We start from the raw sequence: 22,933 nt of genomic DNA, 5'->3' as shown, positions 1-22,933 counted from the left end.
TTTAAATGTTTAAATGGCAGATTAGAAACTATGCTAGTAGTTGACAGGTTGTATTTCCTGTGTGAGATCACTGTGCAACATCTGCCCACTGTGAGATTGAGTTCAGAGACTATTTCCAGCTTGAAGTCCCTCATAAAACAGTGGTGAAATGATTGAATAAAAACTCAACTGTATTTCTTAATTTTTCTGAAGTTACATGAGCAGAACTCTGTGAGAACAACTAAATGAAATCTGCTTATGACAATAGTTAATGGGTTTTTTTTGTGTGTGTGTTTTTTTTTTGTAGGAGGAGAGAAAAATATTGAGAATGTAGACCCACAATGAGTCATATTCATCTTCAAAATGGAGCTTGTTCTTTTCCCTGAACAAGTTTGAGTCTGAGGTAAATCACTCTACACAGTAGTGCTGTCATGAACCTACATTGTTTTTGTCTGAGGAAAATATCTACACCTTGTCATAGAAAGTTATTCTCTGTTGTCAGAGTGTTCAATTACAAGAAAGCCCTGGTCCCTGAGAGTCAAGAAACAAAGAGTGAAAGTGTGAGGCAGCATAGATGAACCGTGGACTCGCTGGGGCCTAGTTCTTCTAAAATACCAAGCGTTTCCTGTGCTCTCCTTCACACATCTAAAACCTCAGCACACGAACAATTCTGAGAATTACCACCATCACACTCTTTATAAGGAATTAACCCCTTTGACACCAAAATAATGCCTAGGGGTTTCCTTATTGAGTTCCAACACAGTGTTAATTAGAAAACTGAAAGCGTCATAAAAGGTAACGTCTAGTCGACCAGTTGGTCTTAGGGAAGCCCTATTTAATTAGACTTGGGGTAATGATTCAGGGCCATGTCCACCATAATCCGATCAGGCACTTTCTTAAGGTGTGTTGTTCACACAGGATGCATTGTGTTCAAAACCAACCTGACAGGAAGCATAACAATGTAACCGAATGCCAGGGGTCTTACGTTTGTATTTTTTGGTTAATTTTAACTTTCATCTTAAATTGACACGTCATTATAAAATAAAATGCACGTGATGTGAGATCCTGAAAGACAACAAAAGATGCAAAATATGTCACATGCAAGTGACCTTTATAGCACTTTATACAGTACTGATTGTGATGAACGGGAAAATAAAGATTCATTGATGCAAAAAGAATTCAATTCAGCCATAGAGCAGCTCTAAAAAGTACATAATTTATTAAATGAGTTCAATTCGGCTGCAATGCTGTTCAGCAGAAGACTGTAAAGTTGAATTTTTATCCAATACTCTCAGTGCAGTCAAATCAGTAATATTGCTGAAAATGAAGTGTGCAAGCCAGAGGTGAACAAAAGACAAATAAGAACAAGAAAAAAAAGAAGTATAAAGTTAATGCTGGTATCATTTAAAAATGTTTAACAGACTATTGTTATAGATATCTAATGGCATTTTTATGTCTTAATTGCTTGCAAATTGTAAAGGTTTTAAGTTTTTTAATAAAATATGTTTCAAAATATTTAGTTTCTTTTTGGAGTCATAAATCTATTTTAGGGCTCGTTCACGTGTGTGGTTGGGTTCACTTGGTTCGTCCTGGTCTACCAATGCATTCTCATCCCAAGGCATCATATACTGATGCTTTTGCCAATACACATACATCCAATGCACATAGTGTCAATATTACACGCTTTGGTTATGGGTAGGTTTAGGTCTGGGGTAGGGTTAGGGTTAGACCACTAGGAGGCGCCTTCTGGCCCATGTATACTGTATCTGCGTCTCATATTTACACTAAAGGGTGCCATGTGCATTGGATGTATACGCATTGGCAAAAGCGTCAGTATATGACGCCTTGGGATAAGAACAGGCTGGGTATTCTTAGCGTTCACATTGGCATTTTTAACACTGAACCTAAAGATACTGAACCTAAAGGCACAGGGATAAGTTCACAACTTCACTGTTCAGCTTTTACGATGTATATTTTCGTGAGTGAACTTAGCGAACATGCATTTTTAATTCAGTTAACAAAAATGTTTTTTTTGTGACGGATAATAATAGCACTTAAAAGGGGACAAATTTTGAAAAAATTCATGCAAAATATTAAAGTTAAAATAAATATAACCTTTTAGACCCATTTAACTGACTATTTGACCCTTCTGACCCATCCATAGTGTGACAGAACAGAACAGTGGATGGTTTGTGCTTCGTTGGAAGATAAAAACACTGCTCCCCACCCAGATATGAACAGCAGAGATAGGTGAGACGAGTTTTGTACAGATCGGTGTTGGGGTTATCGCACCAACAGAAAGCACTTCCCTTTCTGATAGAGCTGACCGGTCTGTAGTAATCTCAGTTAGACTGAGCCACTTTTCTCTTTCCTGAGAAGCCAATCTCAGTGCTCCTTCTGCATAGACAAACCCAAATACTAGTCAAAATACTTGTTATCTCTCGGCCTGTGCAGGAATCTGTTGGGAAATAACGGGCTGATGTTAAGAAATAACAAAGTCCCTTCTTTGTCGAGGCTTAGCGTGATGTTGTGTTTTTGAGAGTTGGATGATTTGCATATAAATGGCGTCCTCAATGAACAAGACGGATCCTCATGCTCTATTGTACTTCAGTACTAAAGTGATGTGACGCTGTCAATGTTATAAAGGTATCAATCATTTTAAAAGTTCTTGAACATTGCTTTGTTTACCTAGTTATTTTGGTTAGTTATTGAGATCTTGTAAGCTTTCCACTTCCATTGCCACATAATCACTGTGGTAAACTGTTATTTGACCTATAAGGGTCATCAGTCATTCTGCCTGCCTGATTTCCTGCCAGTTTTGTTGATGTCCATCTGCTCCATAGATGACAGGGAAGGACAAATTCAGCTTAGTGGACCTGTCCTCTGCACAACCAAGGACAAAAGACAAGGTCACATTCCTTCTCATGATTCGATACAGCATCAGCAGTGCAGGGCGAATAAGAAGCGCAGTGTACAGTATTATAAATAAGAGCTGGAACAAACTAGACATTGAAAAAGTTATACAACACCATAGTGATGGGGACGAGACCGCCTATGCGGAGTCCGAGACCAGACTTGAGTACTACATCACTACTACAACATACACAGTTCCAGAAATCAAAGTTTAATTCTAAAAGTTTCCATTCAAAGTATTTTAATCAAGATTAATGGAAACGGGAGGAGTATTTGTCACACAGCCTTTTTTTGACAAAGGAAAGTTTTGTTTTACCATGAAACACGAAATGAGATGTTAAGCAGAATGCGAAGGTGAATTATGACCCGTGCACTTTTAATAATCATTCTAAATCTATGTAAATAGGTATAAAATAGTTCACACCAAAGCTACAATGATAACGACACAAACAATGAATAATAAAAACTTTGACAGACAATCAATATCAAACAGCTTTTTAATGCCGCAGACACCATAACTGGTGACACGACATTATCGTCAGTTGGTGTTGATGCTATGCGAATATAATTATTGTCGTTATAGTTATTGTTATAGTTATCTTTATAATTATCGTGAGGTTCTGCCAAACATCAACTTTTATTTTTCGCAGAATAAAGAAAATACGCGGGTTAGAACAACATGAGTGGGAAATGACAACACTATTTTTATGTTTGGATTAACTTTCCTTTAAATTCGCTAAAAGTGTGACCACTTTCACATCAACTTTTACTGTAATGTTCTGCGATGACACGCCTTGCTTAAGAAGACTAAACAGGGATTCCATCTTTAGTAGAAACCACCTCTTCTCTGTTCTCCCACAGTGTCCATTAGAAAGAACTGAGAGAGGAAGTCAATATTATGATGGGAGGATGTGTTTGGGTGCCGGGGTTTGGATGTGGTCAGTACTCTGTTGTTATTTGCTCACTGTGGGAAATCACTCTCGCGACGGACATGGCTCAATGAGTTATGGTTTCTGCTGCTTAGGAGCAACAGAGTTATGTAATAACTCATAATTCACTTATCACTAATAAATGAAATTCCTGTTTTGTTGGAATGCTAAGAAGGTCTAGCACTTTCCTTGACTGTCGGAATGACCTTGCGCGTCTGAAAGAGTGTTTAAAAAATGACATAAGCCACAAAATTGTTAATATTTATGAAGCGCTTGTCAGCACATAGAGACTTTGGAAAAACTGAAAAGGCAGAAAAAAACTGAGTAAAAGAAAGAGAAGCACGTGGTGGGAGAAAAAGGGAGTAGAAAGAAAGAAATTTTTGGATCGCACCTCCCTCGCTAACTCGTTCCTGTCACAGCTTTCCACCCATTGTGGATTGTTGTTATGGGAACAACCAAAAATCGCTTATGGAAGCGATAACAACAGCGTGTGTGGTTGTGAATTATGTGAATTTTAATGATGTAAGACGATCCATGAACATTTGAGGGATTTTTATGGAGCCTGATATATTTTCCAGCTCAAAATCTTAGTTGATTTGGCTGAAGTTGAAGGCCTTAATTCAATAATAAAGATAAATTACTGCAGTGTCTGAGATGTAGTGATCCATAACTATATAGGCTATACAGTTTTAAGCTGCTGAATCCATGTGAATCCCCCTCTCTGACGTAATTCAACTGAGAGCACGAGTCTAAAGAACGCTGAAGCTGAGAATGTGAAGTCTTCTGTAGGGAAATCTCTTGCTTACTGTGAAACTTGAGCAACAGTGTCTGCGCTACAGCTGTGCCGAAGTGTACTATAAAATATTCTGTGGTGGTGGAGCGTTTCAGGTCGGCTCTGTGATTAGCACACAAACGTGGAGTGATGTCTCAAGGCTGAAATTTAAATAAACAGACGATCAGGATCAGTTGCTGTCTTTTTTTCTAATACAGACTCTGCTAACCAGACGCTGCGGTCGATTGGACTTTCTGTACATTCTTTTAAATGACAGAGTGGAGTTCTAGGAAAAATATCTCTAGGAAAATCCTTAAATACTGAGCGCCCTCTCCTCTGCAGGAGAATGTTTTTTCCTACTTAGTTGCTTCTTTTTCCACTTCTCTTTCTGTTGCTTCTCTCCTTTGAAATAGAACAGACTGTACTGAAGATGAGGACAGTATTTGTGGAATCTAAATTATAAGGTGTTCAGACCGGCTGAGATCTTCTTTTGCCAAACATTTAAACTATTCCGCATGTTCAGAAGCTTTGTTGAAAGCTGTTTAAATGATGACATTAGATGGTCTGATTTGTTGTTTTCATGAATGAGACTAATCTAAGTGGTTTTCTCTGATTGTTTGTACATCTGTTAGGATTTCTTCATTAGTTGTGATGTTAAACAAGCAGAGAGTGTCTCAATAAAGCGTATTGTTATGGTTGTGATAATTCCATCTGTTGGCCTTAAGCCAGTGAACTCCATCTTCTTAATTGAATTTCTCTCATCTGCTAAATGAATGAATGAAATCAGCTTTGCACAACACTGACTGTTTCCATCTCACTGTTCCTTTTTCCATAATGTCAGGCATAACCTCTTTAAGCATGTACTGTAAATATATGTGGCATTACAATTTAAAGATTAAAAGCTCATTTACACCAGCCTTTACCCTAATTTAGATTTAAATTTATGCACTTTCTTTAAAGCTGTCTGATTTTAATTTTTTTTTTTTAATATGCTGTCTGACAGTAATCACATAAAGTGCACCTCATTGCTACATTACATGATTTAGTATTAGGGAATACAGGCAGGTTTTTCTTTATTTTTATTTAATCGTGTTTACAGGTCATACGCACACAAACGGTTACTTATTTTCTAGAATCCAGACGGCGTATCAGTCGCTTACCCTGTCGGTGAGGAATACGGTGAAAAGGCCATCCTGTGCGATAAGAGCGGGGCAGCTTGACCTGCAGAGGACTGGACTGAAAATGAACCGCAGCTAGGCAGTATTAGGAAGGAAAGACGAGGCTCTTACGTGGGAACACCATCCTGCTGAAGTCATGAATCACGCTGGCATCAACCGAACTCAAATCATAGCAGTGATGTCACCCTAGATGTAATGGTTGTAAAAGCTTAAGCAGGAGTCTTCAGAAAGGGGTAAAAATTTTTGGATTTAAAAAATTGTGAAAAAATGTAATGTGTGTTAAGAAAATCTAAATTTAAAATGCTAAGTTGTCCCTTTAAATATATAAAAAGAGTGATATTCATCCATATAAATATAGCATAATTTAAAAAAAATAAGAATTATTAATATAATTAAACAATAATATCAATATATGTATAAATAGATTTTTATACACTATGTATCAGGGGTCCCCGCTCTGTTTCTCTAAGGGGTGTTTGGAAGTAAAATGGTTTAAGCACAGTATGCACCGTTCAACCCCACAGTGACCTCACTGTATTATAGTATTAACATGCATATTAATCTGTGAATGCATTTAAAAGTCTATGATAATGCAAAGATGATAATGCCCTTATGTTTTAATGATTAGGTGAATGTAGATCTGTAATGAGATGGTTGCTCCTCTTGGGTTGAGGATTTCCTCGTGGATCCTCGGTAAAGCCCAGGTTAATGGAATTGCTTCAGATCCGAGAAGCCTCTGTTTAGATTAATGTGAGAGTCAGGGATGACGGGAGAGCGGGATGCTGCCAGCGCTCTCTAATAACACTGTGAGGGGCAGGGGTCGACGGAGGGCACGCCCAATCTGGCTAGACTGTTTCGTCAGTGGATCCTCTCATAATCCTCTTTCTCAGACTGCCACTGTGACCATGTGACCGCCTCTATAACAGAAACCATAAATCTGCAGCAGCTAAAGGGATTTTTGAATTGTAAACAAACTAGATCCACTGATTTTGCTTTTCTGTTTTTATTCCTTATTGGCATTCACAAACAAAGTTTTGAAAAGAAGCTAAATAAAGCTTTTCAGGTTTTCTTGGAAGGCATTATCCAAATTTGAAGAGCAGTTCTCAAAATATTTCCACCCCCTTGTTCAAGGGGGACAAAAGGCGTCATGTGCTTCCTCTTTTACAGTGAAGAAGAGGCTGTGTATCAGTTATCCGTACCCTCTGTCGGAGGTTTCAAATTTGACCAAATTCCTTTGTAAAGTGGTCTCGCAGCTCTATCATGCGATATTGTTGTACTTCATGGTTACTGGGTGGTCCTGTTACAGAAGTATGGCTTTCAGCTCTCACTCTTAATGCTGCAACTCATATTTCAGCATTAAATGCAGTATTATGGGTTAAACATCCTTTGAGGGGCTCCCTCGGATGCAACCGGCACATGCAACCTGTGTGTATTTGTTTTCATGACATGCACATTATGCAAAAAGGTATGCTGTTATGTGAACATTTCTTAGTTCTGTACAGTTTTATCTTTCATCTGAACTCATTTGACCGTCACATCCTCTGGTTTTCCAGCCCATTTATTTTTTTTAACTCGTATCACTTTTTCTTACTAACACTCTCTCTGTTCTTTATCTAAGGGCAGCAGGCCAGGCACACGTGTACCAGCACTCTGAAGAAGGCCAGTTCGGTGGAAAATAGCGAGCAAACACTCCGAAAAGGACACACGCTCCCTCAATGTCAGCAAATATTTAGTCACCACTTCAAAGGGAAGTGACAGTCGTTTGAAACCGAGGACTGAGCTCAAATTGGGCACTATTAGAGCAGGTGGAATGCATAAAGTTTAAGAACAATGTGATGATGGCTATATATTTTGATCTCTTTTACTAATAATGATGTACAGTTTTTGCTTTAATTCATAAGGCCAACGTGGTAACATGTTTTTGGAGGCAAGGCCCGCTGTTCTAATGGCTTAGAGAAATGCACTAATGAGGGCCTTGTAGTGAATGTGGTCCTTTGATAAAGTTGAATTAGAAAGATTGATTGTCACTTAACCATTTATAGCTACTATTCAGCTCTTTCTGTTCCCGAAGTGTTTTAAAATCACCCCTCTAAATCAGCCTCTGTGGAGTGGACAACAGTTTTTGGTGGGTTACAAGTATCATAAATATTGAATGGTGAAATAGAGAGGTGTACAACTTGTTCCCCCTAAGGGCTAATAGAGAACAGTGCGCATAGCACATTTATTGGGGTGTATAGGAACGTTTATGCATTATTTGTCTTGCTGTACATTAAGTTCTGAAATTTTTACTTTTAAACAAAGAGTTCTCCAAAATCACAATATACAGATATATGGAAATCTGTAATGAATGCTTATAATGTGACAGAGGAGGTCTCAGTAAAGACCAATTATTTTATATATTAATGTAATAGAAAATATTATTTTTGTAACACATATATTTAATGTTTTTGTTAAATATTATATATTTTACCATTTGAAAATATGGGTTCTTTAAGATTTATATTTAAAAGAAATTATATATATATATATATATATTATATATTTTATTTATTAGATATGTATTAGACATGTATTTCCATGTCTAACTCAGCTTTGTTGAGAGAGACACTGCACAGAGACAGGTAATACACACTCATCTCTCTCTCTCTCTCTCTCTCTCTCTCTCTCTCTCTCTCTCTCTCTCTCTCTCTCTCTCTCTCTCGATAATTAATTCAAAGAAATGTTATTAATTCATAGAAATGTATTCTTACTGCACTACTTTATCTTTGTTTCTGATTTAAAGCAGGTAGAATGCAAGTCGTAACTGACAGAAATAATTGTAATTTTGACCCTTTTGGTCAAATATTGTACTGCAAACATCAATAACAGCTTTAAGTCGTTAATGTTGGCAAATGATCATGGTATAAGCAGGATAATCCACTGCTAGCTGTGCTATAATAATTTAAATGCTTTGCGTTGATTGGTTCTTTGTAGAGTTATTCCTATACTAGAATCGGAAAAGCCGCCGATACCAATAAAAATTCTGGCATCGGTATCGGCGAGTACTTCTACCCATGTACCGATCCGATACCCATTTCTTAAACAATAACTAGTTATGCACGGTAGCTTTGCTTAACGCTGCAAACCGAAGATCAGTTCTTATTCGCTGCTCTAAACAGTGGTTGCATTTTAAGTTCTTTTTCACTTAAGGAAAATAAATATATATTGCTGTGAAATGTCAGATAATAAACATACTCTAGTTCACTGTATGTTTGTTCATGTTTTATTATGAGATAAGTCTAAAGCACACCATAAAATAATTCTTTCAATTCATACACGGCTAGTATGAATTGTATACACACCCAGGTATCGGATCAGTACTCGGTATCGACCGATACCCTGAGTCCAGGTATCGGGAAGAGAAAGGTACCGGAACATCTCTAGTTCTTTGCTTTCACGTCGTGAATTAAAATTGTTTAATGCGCGGCTGGATTATCCCTTACTTAAAAAGCCATACCGAGTCCGACCGGTAGTGTACATGCAGTTATTCGATAGAAGAACAATTAGTACAAGATGTGGAGTGTAATTTGCATTACATTTCAGGAAAACAGTTTCTTTCCACAAAAAAAACCCAAAACATTTATTCATGTTTCTTTCTGAGGCAATACATTGCAAAACGTTTGCAATCCATTATCTTGATTTTGCTGAATGTGGGTTCATCACGGGGTTAACAAGGTGCCGACAGAGTCATGACTTTTTTTTTTTTTCTTGGCATGCAGCCTTGATCCCTCTGGATTGCTCGACATTGCATCATTTATCTGTTCCTGTGTGTTTAGTGTAGTGAATGTGCGTCAGAGTGAGGGAGAACACGGAAATCCCCTTTTGCCACGTGGGATATGAACAAAGACTCCACTTTGGCCCAAACTTTCTCTCTTTTGGCTTGCAGCACAAGTGGTCCCGCCACGCTCGACTGCCGGCATTCACACTCCGTCTTCTCTCACTGCATACGGTACCTTCCCGTGGAGATTGGCTCACTTTGTTTTCTCAAAGATGAATGTCTCTTTGAACCGCTCGTGGCATTGGAGTGAACTGTTGTTATATTAGAGGTTCCAACCTTGTGGTGATTCATCGAAAAAGAACTATGGAGGAATTTGCTTCATCACAGAGCATATTCACTTGTTCAGATGTTCCTGTGTAAACAACATTCATTTTATGTGACCAAATAATGTCTCTTGAGAGAGATCCATGAACTGATTCTCAATTTATTATGTCCAGCCATCATCTATAGCTTCACTTTCACATTCGTCTTTTTATACAGAGGTTTGTATAATGTATGCCACATTGCTTCACCGTCATTAAAGGTGACCTTGGTTAATTATTGATCGGGTCATATGATTACAGACCTGACCTCTGTATGTTCTCGTCTAGCGCTCGGCTCAGCTTTCTTTCTTTTTTTGTATTCCTGGAGACCCTCATAAGATGAATTACGGCCTAATATTACTGCTGGGGGAGTGTTGGCGCCTTTACAGAGAAGTAAAATTTTAAATTACAAATGTAACCTCCACAAGACAAGAGGTAATGGACAGTCAGTATGTCATTTTCAGTACATAAACCCTGACATGGTGATCAGGTTGAACTCCTGTTTTATTTCGTAATATGTGACCAGCTGGCTCTAAAATGTCCTGCTTATTACACTGCTACTAGACAAATACATGGATTTGAAATATTGTTGTGAGTTTTTATTATGTTATTATGTGGGAAGGAATAGACCATGGAGTGATCGAAGATACATTAAGCGCAGATAGGAAATCATAATATGGTTAGCTATAGCTATTATTCAATCATTTGAACCCTGAATATTAGAATCAGGCACTGTAAAACAGAATTGGGTAATAGGTTTTGTCAGAATGGACTCTGTATCAGGCATGCAGACTGATGACCTGGTTAATGTCAGTATATCGAATGAAAAGGATGGTAGGACTGTGGCCTTGACCTTTCGGTGGCATTCCCTCATCCCCATAGCCCTTTGGCCCGAATGCTTTAATAAACCCTCATGAAATTAAACGTTAATGTGTTGTGTGCTGACTCAACAGCAGTTGCTCGGGTCACTTTGAGTTTGACTATTCTGGCCCTGGCTGAGGTTAAGTCAGTCACGAAAAAGGCACCTGTCACTTACATCATTTTGCCAGAGAATGATAAATGTGGGTGTAATGGCTAAACCCTGATGTGGATCGGTACAGAATTAGCTCCCATGATGAGAAGTAATGACCTCATAATTTACAATAGCAGTTTGCCTAGTGTTAGTGTGCTTGCTTGGGCTTTGCCGGCCTGTAAAGTTCACACAGTGGTCAAACCGCAGAACCTCAACCCCTGTTAAAGCACTTGTCACTGAAGTTATAGCAGGGATGTTTTTATATCTCTCTCAGTCCACAGATGTGCAGTGTAGTGAAGGCAGTGAGAAAGTACTCACTGCCTCTCTGGGGGGACCAGACGACTCCTGACTCAGCGCCAATCACTGTCCTCCTCACCTCGCTCCATGATGTCTGTCTGCATTTTAGTGAAACTCAATGAAAACAGGTGAAGCAGATAAAGTTTTTTCCCCTCGCTTTTACAAAGGGATTTTTGTATAATTAATATTTCTACTTTTATATAAAGTGTTCACTTTGTATTATTTTTATATAATTCAGAAATGTCATATATATATATATATATATATATAATTTTACAAATTACTTAACTATGTGGTAATTTAATTTATTAATATTAATAAAAAATAAAATGCACAATATAAAAAAATAGAAATATAATAGAAATTTAATAAAACAATTAGATAACTGAAATATTGTTAATTTCATCTCATTGTTTACTATTATTTACTTTTTATGGTTTCTTAAATGTTATATTTTATTTGATTATATATTCTTTAATATAATAATTCTAACTGAATTGTCATATTTGTTTTTTGTTTTTAGAATTAAAAAAAAATAGAAAGTATATTGTATAAAACTAAATACCAAATATTACATTTTCTCATTGTTTAACTTTTTGTTACCATCGTTCCTGTAGCTCAACTGGTAGAACATTACATGCGCTCATGGGTTCAATTCACATTTCAGAACTGAATTCATGAATACCTGGAATGCTTAGGATAAAAGTGTCTGCCAAATTAATTAATGTAAATGTATTTTATGTGTATTCAAATTTAGAGAAAGGACATGATCAAAGTGTTGGTTTGGCATAGATCACCATTCAGTGCGTGTAGATCAAAGTGTATAGATTCTATACAAAGTACATGGTAGGTTAATGACTTTCTAATTGGGATTATCCTTCAAGCTGTTTCATAGAATCAAACGAACAGTGCCAGGATCCTGCATGAGATCAATACCAGCTTAACAGGTCATTGTTTGTTGACCACTAGTTGATTTTATATATTGGAGAGCAGTAATAAAAACCCCAATACCCTGCAGTGATGTTCATGAAGAATGAAAGGTCACCTTTTATTTCTCTTTTTTCCCAAATCCTTGAGTTCCTCCTGAAGCTTTTGCTGACTGAATACTAATATATTTAACATAGAGGTCATGTAGTAATTTATATTCAATTCAACAGTGACTCTTTGCGGAAGAAAACTGATCGATAGCTGTGTAAACCCCCTGAACCGATGCTGCGTGTTTCAAAGAAAAGAGGTCGTTTTTATGTCTTATGGAGGTCTTAAGGACACAATGAGGTGGCTGTTGTCAGATGGGCTCTTACATCCCCATGAGAACAGTAAGGAGGATTTATTAGCCCTGCTTTGAGGACAGCAGCATACTAACTGGTTCACTGTTCTGAAGGTCATTTTATTCCTCCAGCCCTCAGATTTGTGTGCAGATCAGCTAAATAAAAATGCAACATGGCCACAGCCCTGTCAGATCAGCATAGTTCCTCCTTTATTTTAACCTCGTTGCCAAAAAAAAAAAAAGAAAAATCCAAAATGACTGGTCACGAGGTGATATAAATCCACTGGGACTTAAAACTCCAGTTTTCTAAGCCCCTTTGGCCCCCAAAGCCCATCATTTATCTAACATGTCTGGGAGGATGTGGAGCACCTGAGCCAGTTAGTCAGGATGTGATGGATCACCATACCTTCTGCCTCAGCTGTTTCCTGCTGATCCTCTCCCTGATTCCTCCCCCCTCTCTGTTTTCTTTTCTCTTACCAGTCTCCCCATCTCTTCCTATCTCTCCATCTTCCCGGTATTCCTACAACCAGCTGGGACCAGCTCCTCCATCAAACCCAATTGTCTTTGCGAGCTGACAGTTCCCAGCTCCACACACCCGCAGTTGACCTGCTCTTTATTTCTGTTGCCTAAAATAGCTTGGCTGTCAGCGTATCTGTGCTACTGTAGTGAGGTATGGAGGATTAGCTTTATCAAAGTCACTTGTAATGTCTCAGCGCTGTTCAAGTCTGCCACCAGACATTTTTCTGCATGAACACGTTTGATGCTTCTCTGATGTGTAAACCATCCTTAGTTTCTCTGGACAACTAAAAATACCTTTCAAAATTCTCCCACACAGGTAAAATAATGAACTGATGCCAATGTTGTTTCCATCACATAATTCATTAAATATACAGATATTTTTATACATGAAAGCAATTGGGATATTTTTGAACCATTATTTTATTTTATTTTTAAGCTCCAATGTTTTTCTCTATACAATGCCTTGCAAAAGTATTCATACCCCTTAATTCTTTCACTTTTTGCCATATGGTAAAATGCTTTAAATTACCTTTTTAAAAAGTAACAGTACACTACCCCATAATAAAAACTAAATAAGATTTGTGATGCTTTTGCAAATTAATTAAAAAAAAAAATAAAAACTGAAATGATTGCATTGCATTACAAGAACACAGGATTTTGTATTTGTATTATTTTTTTTCACAAGTTCCTATACTGGAACACATTGATAAACCTTTCATATGATTTTAAAGGTTTTTATTGAAAAACAATATTCAATATGCAAGGAGTAAATATTTACAGTGTTGACCCTTCTTTATAAATCCATTCTGGGCCAATTCCTGACTGATGGAGATCCATTCATTTCTTAGTCCTCAGAGTTTATCACAATTTGGGTTTCTGCTTGTCCACTTATCTTTTGAGAATTGACCACAGGTTCTCTATGGGATTGAGATCAGGGGATTTGCCTGGCCACAGGTCCAAAAAATTCAATGTAATGATCTCCGAGCAACGTCACTATCACTCTTACTTTGTGACATGGTGCTCCATCATGCTGGAAAATGCACAGATCATCACAAAATTGCTCCTGGATCATTGGTGGAAGTTTCTCTGGCAGGACATTTTGAGACCGTTCTTTATTCCTGGTGGTGTTTTGGGGCAGAATTGTGCAAAAGCCCACTCCCCTGGATGAAAACCAACACCACATTTGACTGGTCTCAGGATGCTTCCCTGTTGACACGATATGGTTCACCTTTTCTTTGCTGGACAATAGCTTTCCCAGATGTTCCAAAAGGGGGGCTTCAACAGAGAGAATAACTTTGCACCAGTCTTCTGCTGTCCAGTCCATGTACTTTCTGCAGAATTTTCAGTTTTTTCTTGGAGACAAGTGGCTTCTTTGCTGCCCTCTTTGACACCAGGCCGTCGCAGCTCTGCACTGGTGGTGAGACGATTCCTTCACCCACTCTTCAAGAGGAGACGGTCCTGCCGCTTGCTGGACACTCTCAGATGTCCTGAAGACTTCTTACTACAGTTGAACCTCTCTCCTTGACGTTCTTGATGATCTGATAAATGGGTCTTTCGGGTGCGATATTCTTTGCATCAACTTATCAACTGTTCTTATAATCCAGTGACAATGATACTGACTTGTACTCGTTCACATTTTGTTGTTATGTTAGCTGGTCATTTTGTGCCAGGGCCAAAAAACTGTGAAATTTGCCAATGGATCTTTGTGCAATTTTTTAAAAATGCTTCTGATTAATCTATGCAATAATCTATAAAACAATGTGAATCCACACTACAAAAAAACTGAAGAAGATGGATGGATGAAGAGTGTCACCCTGTAGTTTGAATGGAAGAGTTTGTTGTGTTATGTGTTGGTGGACAGAAAGTAGCATGAACAAGAAGCATTAAAGAACAGCTCAGCAACTGTAGACAGATATAGCATGTAATAGACTATTCTTAACACATAATGTTCCGTACCTTCTCTGATCGCTGCATGAACCATGATTCCTCTTGATGGTGTTTGACTTCTAATTCTAATGACTTCTGAATTCTTCCCATTCTAATGACTCATTCGGAGGTTTTTTTAATGTTTCCGAGTCACATTTGAAATAGCACACTGAATAAAATTGGTGAAACTGATAACATCTGGTGTGGAACCAAATTAATGTCCTATGCCAATTTGTAGCACACGATTGGGTTTTAAATAGGTGTTTTAGGCCATGAGGATTTAAAAATAGTAAAGCACTCCAATTTTGAACATTTTACATGGGCTGTCAGCAATATGATAAACACTCTCTACTGGAGTGTATGGCAGTTGGACTGATAAATGCAGTTCAGCTGATAAAAATCTGCTGTTCCTTGTGCATCAAAAAAATCCTCTGTTTCCATTCAGATAGAGATTTGGCCCACTTAGAAAGGCGTTATTTCTCGGTTTCTATAGCTGTCCTGTTCACAGCCACTAAGCAGGTGCGCGTCAGCTGGACTTGCCCTGTTCTGCAGCCAAGACAAGGATAACAAATGGCTTGGGGGCAGTTGGAAAGAGAGAGCGAGAGAGATAGGGAAAGAAGTAAAACAAGAAAGCGGCACAATTCTTACCCAAAAGGCCCTCATTAGGAGCAGAGAGGCATGTGAGGGAGTCAGCTGCCGGGGTGATAAAGGCAGCTGGAGGGATCCAGGAAAAAGCAGCACAGAGAGGCCTGTGTGGGACTGGACCCCAGCCAAACCCAGAGGCCCTCACTCGCATTATATAACCCTACAGTGGAAAGAAAACACAGCAACAGTACAGCTAGACCATATATAAGACCAGGAAAAGGGTATGCTTTGAATTACAAACAGCCCATTTAGTAAAAGGGGCAAAAGTGCGCTTTGCCCCAAGAAAGTTGTAAAACAAAGACGAGAATGGCTTTGATTATTGTGGCCTGTGATGTTGTCCTGAATGAGATTGTTCCACATAGTGAATGTTTTGTGTCCTTGCTCATTGAAAGGGTTTTAAATAATGTTCTTCTTCTAACATATAAACACCCAAATGTTCATACTTTGCATAAGTTCCCCTTTTGATTGCTGCTGAACTTGCCTTGAATTTGACGTGAAGGATACTGTTGCTTCACTCTGGCCTTGACAGGAGGGAGTTTAGTGACAGTGAAGCGAGGTTAAATTCTTGCCTGCATACCAGGGTTTTGCAACATTCAGAATTGAATTGAGAATGCCTTTACAATTCAATTTCTGGATTTGAATTGAGGTAGTGAGCATGATATACTATCACTTGTGTAAAGTACATGACCTTATTTCCTCCATTATACTAAAAGATCTGAAAAGCCCATACATTTACCCGTCCATAGACCCCTCCCGATATGAAATCAGGACAGAAGTGGACAAAAGAGATGGATTAAAACAGATAGACAGATAGATAGACAGAAAGATAGATAGACTAGTCTTACACAGTCCATTTTCTTGCACCAGTTGCTCAACAGCCTTTTGAACTCGTCCCTTCATAATAGACCTATAGCTCTCAATAAACACTGAGCATTTGGGGGAAAAAAAGGAGGGATTTGCATGCAAATTTAAGGTGACATTTCTGCTGAGCACATTCAGCCAGCCATAGAATGACAATAGCAGGATTAGCATTAGCACCCACCCCCACGTCACATCTCGCTCTGTCGGAATGCTGCGCTCATCACTTATCCAGCATCAATCCACAAGCATGTCCAGGCACGTCCCATCCCATTACGGATCCTAGTATGACCAAAAAAAAAACTTACTTTGGGTCCCATGAGATGAAATTCCAAATGGAATGTGATATTTAGTCACATGTAAGAGGCATTAAAATTCTACATGCTTTCCCTGTCTTTCATTTCTGAAATGGTTCCCCACAGATTCACGTGGAAGAGCTTTTTGAGACCATGAGGCAGTGGCAATACCTATTTGTTTATTATTAGCTTTTACCTTGAATACTTGAACTAATGTTATTCCTGACATTTTTATAAGAGATGTAAACATCATGCATAGTGTAGTGTTTTACATTACACAATGTTTTGTGTGTGATTCTCCTCAGTATAGATTTGTCTCCTGGCCGCTGCAGCCCTTTGCAGAAGCTGTGATTATCTGGGCTAGCTTGTCATCAATCAAACATCAGTACACAGACCTATAGTGACAGATAAAACCTCTCCCTTCCCTGTAGAGCTGAGACAGGCGTTCTCTCCCAGAGGCAACACAGCGGAGGTTTTCAGATCTGTATTAGCACATTTCTCCTGATTTTCTCTCAGGTTATTTTTGGGAAAGACTTCTTGTACACTGCCACAAACACTGGCTTTCAAGACCTAGGTGGTGTCTCTTCAAGTTATGTGTTTATTTTTTTGGCCAAGAATCACGGCTTAAAAGATTTTAGATGTGTCAGGACTGACATATTTCAAAATAGTTGTTTGTTCTGCATAACGGTATAGTTAGGTTGAGTTAACATGGCAATTAACGGTGGATTTCTTTGTTAAAGGGTGTTTGTTCATCCAAAAAATCTGTCTTTTTGTCATTCTAAACCTGCATTACTGAGTTTATTTATCCTTTATTTATGCTCCACAAAAGATTGTTATTGTGTATAGCATTTAGCAGCACGAAAATACACTAACTTTAACATTCAATGTTATTACTAGACAGTATTTCCTTAATTGCTGTTTTTAAAAGTCTTTTAGCCTGTGGTCATGGTATAAGATTTGTGATTAGGAGGTCAGGAATGTTCTTTTAATCGAGCGTAACGACCTTCTGTTTCTGTTAAATTGGCATAGTAGCTTGTGATAGTCAATGGGTTCTTCATGCCTGCAGCATGTCATGTTTCTTTATGAAGCCCGTCAATAGCCATAAAGAGACGACTGTGCAATGTCTCTGTTGATGTGAACAGACTCACCACATGATGTTCACTGAGGGTGCGATTCACTGACATCAACACACAGCAATCATTCAACAATGCCATAAACTGAACTGTTGTTTTCCATCTTAAAAACTTATGGGCACTTAAGGGATTATTGTTGTGTGTTCAGTGTTTATTTCCTCCCCCGTTGGTACTTTGAGTTGAACCTCAATTAGTTTTTTACACCCTTGAACCCCTAAAGGGTATAGAGGATATTCCTTTCGAACAAAAATAATCTTATCTTCAGTAAAACTTAACATAAAAAATGACTGCTACTTTCAGCAACAAGAAGGATCCATGAAGGACTTTACAACTGTGTTCTTTTAATGTGGCATGTTTATTTGCCCCAATAATTTGATACAATAAAATCAATATACGTCTGACAGAGAATCAACTTAATCAAACTGTCAAAAGCCCTCATACCCTGCCATTCCTGTTTCAGTATTGCAAGATTGTGAAAATATCAGTGATTTTTTTTTTTTAAATTGTGATTTTCAATTTTTCTAATCATTATTAAAATGAAAGTCTAAATTTTAGTGAAAAGTCATGAAAGATATGGAAGTTATGAAAGTCTAAGCATTTATTGGAGGTTATTAAGGAAAGATTCTGTACAACATTTGACTTCTGGTTGTTGAATAATTTTGTACATAAATTTAATTTATTATCAACTTTATGTTCTCAGAATGTGGATTATTAAACTTTTTGTAATCGTTTACTGATGCTTTTGTTGAATTATTTTCATAAAAAATTAAGATGTTGTAGGTCAAGGGGCTGAATAATTATGATTGGGTCTGGTTGTAAAAAAAAAAAAAAAAAAAAAAAAAGGACGTTACAAACAGAAGGACTAAACATCTGACAGCTGCAGGCCAAGACTAGAATTACTCACACACAAAAAAATGCTGGTGCCAAAATTTCTCCATCCAGTGCAACAGCCGCAGCACTGAACCAAGCTGACTATGAATACAAGTCATTTTATCCTGGTTTAACAGAGGCCAGGCTGTGTGTGTGTTTGGGGGACAAAACCCTTACATTTTTTCTTCTTTTGGAGGATTCAATATAATCAACTTCAATTTTTCATCCTTGATGTAGCAAAACGGGGAACATGACTTTCAAGTGCTTCTCTGGCACGTAATCAAAACTTCTTTTCCGATTTGAGGATGACACTGTTTTGAGTGACAAGGACACTCTTCGTCATGCTGTTAATTAATCAAAGAGAGAGTCTGTCCGTGTGGAATTGTCACGTCTAATACAGCTTGATATTCTGTTTGATATCGTCTGTCATGAGGAATCGTGATCAGTGACTTCATCATTGATCTCACTGCTGACTCATTATGCACCACTTGCATGCATCTTACACTGTCAGTGCCTGTTAAAGCACAAGAACAGACAAAAGTTTGCACACACTTTAATGAATTTGTGCTCCTTATGATCTTAACTTGGGATCAAAAAGCTATATTGCTTAAAAAATACATCCATCCATCCATCTTTTTCCACTTATCCGGGGCGCTTATCTTCCAGAGGGACAGCTGGGAGACATAGTCCCTCCAGCGCATGTCCTAGGTCTTCCCCGGGGTCTCCTCTTAGTGGGACATGCCCAGAACACCTTCCCGGGAAGGCGTCCAGGAGGCATCCGGAACAGATTCCCGAGCCACCTCACCTGACCCCTCTCGATGTGGAGGAGCAGCGGCCCTACACTAAGCGCCTCCCGAGTGACCGAGCTTCTCACCCTATCTCTAAGAGATCTAAGGGATCAAAACCTCAAGGCCCCTGGCTGCGCCTAGAAATACTGTCCATAGCCCTGCATGAGTCCAACATGCACTGGGAAGAAGTCTGACTTACTGCCGGCAATGTGAACCAAGCTCCTGCTTTGGTCATACAGGAACCGGACATCCCAGGAATCCTGGACCCCATACTTCTGGAGCACCCTCCACAGGCTGCCGCGAGGGGCACAGTTGAATGTCTTCTCCAAATCCTCAAAGCACATGTGGATTGGTTGGGCAAACTCCCATGAACCCTCCAGCACCATGTAGAGGGTGTAGAGCTGGTCCAGTGTTCCACAGCCTGGACGAAAAACGCACTGTTCCTCCTTAATCCGAGGTTCCACTATCGGCCATCTCCTCTCCAGTACCCCGGCACAGACTTTCCCAGGGAGGCTGAAATGTGTGATTCCCCCTGTAGTTGGAACACAACCTCCAGTCCCTCATTCTTAAAAAGAGGGACCACCATCCCTGTCTGCCATCCCAGAGGCACTGTCCCCGCCCGCCACGTGATGCTACAGAGGCGTGTCAGCCAAGACAGCTCCACAACATACAGAGACTTGAGGTACTCAGGGCGGATCTCATCCACTCCGTCGGGCCAGATCCGGGCCACATCTGGTACTTGTGGAATCAACGCGTATCAGCCGAATCTGAGCCGACACTATGTTGCTGTCTGGGACGTGAATATGGACATTTTTATTAGCATTAACAAAGATTAGTAAATGCTGTAAAAAATATTTTGCTCATATGTTAACTAATACCTATATTATTGTTGTATATGAAGAGTTCAGAGTGCCATTTGAAATTTTCTTCTAAAATGATCATTTTTATCAAGCTTGTATAATTAAGTTCAGTAATTTCACTTAAATGGCAATGATAATTACCTATTAATTGTCATTTAAGTGAAATTACTGAACTTAAATATACAAGCTTAATAAAAATGACCATTCTAGAAGAAAATTTCAAATGGCATTTAGAGGCTTTTGCATCTGAACTCTTCATATAGAAAATTATGTTTATGGAAAATATGTCCAAACTTATGACTAGCAGCATAAAGTATTATTTAAATATCTGTTATCAAAAATATTTCTTAAATATCAGTTTGTCGCGCACTTTTAACTTCTGGCAGTCATAAAACAAGCCCTTCTGTAGACCTAAATTGCAACTTCACCATGAATTTATATATTTTCTTAGTAACAAACCTTTTCGTGCATTATTTATGGCATTATTGGAAATGAACCAATTACTATTCTAAAAGCTGTGTTGGTATTTTAGGATCGGCCAGTCCTGTTCTCAATGCTGGACAGGCAGCAAATAGCACCAAGTGATTGGCTGCAGTCCCGGAGATTCCTCGTGGGGGTTATGTAGGACACCAAGTGTCCCATTATAGGACAGTGAAGGAGTAATATGCCAACACCTCATGCACATCAAAGCATCAGTGAGTTCACAACAACAATATCTCTGTTTCACAGTTGCTCTCAATAATTCACATCTGCACATTTACCAACCTGTGCCAAGATGTAGATCAGGTGAGAGCATATTCCTCCACTGCTCTCTCTTTGCTTTATAACTAAAACAGATCACTAGAGAGGGAAACCTCGATAGACACAGAGACATGTGGTTTCATTGGTGAGCGCATATCCACGTTTAAAGGAACTCTCTGAACTGTAACTAGAAAAAGACAAGCTTTTGTGGCTCTTCTGCAGACAGCCAGCAGGCCAATGAAGCAGTGCGAGCTGTCAGATAAGGAAGCCTGCAAGGGAATTGAGAAGAGGTTTCAAACACCTGAATACTATAAATAAGACAGATAGGGTTTTTTTTATCTATGTATTAAAGTTAGTTTGCGCCTGATCTGTTTAAAGACAGACAGGTGAGAGATCTAGAAATATCATCCAGCTGCACCTGTCATACATGCGGTTTTTACAGAGAAACACTAAAATGATTTCTTTCTCTGAATCAGGATCATTGGCTTAACAGTCACTGTGAAAGGGGAGCAAAACGTGGCAGAAAAATGGAGATATTTATATATAGAAATATACGGCCCATTCAACGTGACTGTCAATGGGCATGGCAAGTGTTGGGGTTCATGTATCCATACTCAGAATATATACCGAAGATCTTTTTACGCTATACTGCAAATACACCAGACCATTTTGATTGCATATGCTCTGAATTTGTTCAAAGGAAAATATTAGGTTAATACTTAAACTTTAAGAACATATATACATTTTTTATTTATTCATGCCATCTTTACTGGCCAAAATCTTATTTTTCCTCCTCAGAACTGTTGGTCTTACTCTTAACAAGAGAAAAATATTCGTTTGAGAATGATCAAGTCGGAAATCCCAATAATTGTGCATTGTATACGATTTATAATCTGTTTTAGTCCTTAGTTCCAGACAATAAATTGATTTTTGTATACACTACATTTAAAACAAAAACACATTTAAAACTTTTCAGCATCATTACTCCAGTCTCCAGTGTCACATTATCTTTCAGAAATTCTTCTTATATGCTCAGATAACATTTTTTATTATTCTGAATGTTGAATACAGTTGTGATTAATATTTCTTTGACAATCGTGATACTTTAAAAAAAATTTTTGTCAGGATTCTTTGATGAATGGAAAGTTCAAAATCATTTGTAAGTTTATAAATGTTTTACCCTTGGTAAATAATGTTTCTCGATATTTACTTCTGGTTTATAGAACTGCCGTATAAAGTAATGAATCAATTTCACACAATTTGCTGAAGTAAAAAAACTGATGTCATGAAGCACAGTGTGAATATAACGATAAACTTTTCTACAGGCTGTATTTACTGCAAGTCTGTTCATGCAAGCCTTTCTTTGACACAGTCTTGAAGTGTCTCCATTGATTTTTAAATTGCCGGCTATCTGATAAGACTCAACTCTTCGGCTGTTTTCTGAAGATATTTTACACAATGGCTCCAATGTGCTCTGAAAGCAGCTTCTCCATATACACTATTATGAAAAAAAGCAAATCATTCGTCACTGCATTGTGCGTGAGTCGTGACTAAGATTAACCGCTTACCATTCATTTTGCTCTGGAAAAAAAAGAGCGCATGCCAAAGACATCAGTTACTGAGACTATTTGCACTGGCAGAGATCCAGTGTACCATCATACTCATGCATAGACCTGCCACATGAAGAGCATTCATTACATTCATACAGTGTTACATGTCACAAGTGCATCCCTGCAGTTGTTTCACATGGAAGAAGCGATTTGAAAGAATGCTGCCTCTTGGCACTAATGCGTATGTTACTGCCTACTCAGCACTTTGCCATCTAAAATAT

The 22,933-nt window shown here is 38.4% G+C and overlaps 1 long non-coding RNA gene across 5 annotated transcripts in view; it reads left to right on the top strand.

Annotated features, from left to right (window-relative positions):
- Positions 1 to 10,125, top strand: part of LOC120481648 (uncharacterized) — a 41,237-nt gene extending 31,112 nt beyond the window's left edge. The window contains exons 3-6 of one of the 5 annotated variants that reach the window (XR_005623351.2): positions 287 to 382; positions 2,144 to 2,229; positions 5,727 to 6,004; positions 7,390 to 10,125. This is a non-coding gene — a long non-coding RNA (uncharacterized LOC120481648). The remainder of the gene's footprint in view (positions 1 to 286; positions 383 to 2,143; positions 2,230 to 5,726; positions 6,005 to 7,389) is intronic. The other 4 variants (XR_005623352.2, XR_005623350.2, XR_005623354.2 and 1 more) reach the window with 4 other exon arrangements.
- Positions 10,126 to 22,933: the final 12,808 nt, after the last annotated feature.

Source organism: Pimephales promelas, chromosome 5, assembly GCF_988280905.1.
Source record: "Pimephales promelas chromosome 5, fPimPro1.hap1.1, whole genome shotgun sequence".
In the NCBI taxonomy this organism is placed as follows: Eukaryota; Metazoa; Chordata; class Actinopteri; order Cypriniformes; family Leuciscidae; genus Pimephales; species Pimephales promelas.
The sequence above is the reverse complement of the archived record's forward strand: the minus strand, read 5'-3'. Positions and strand labels throughout refer to the sequence as shown.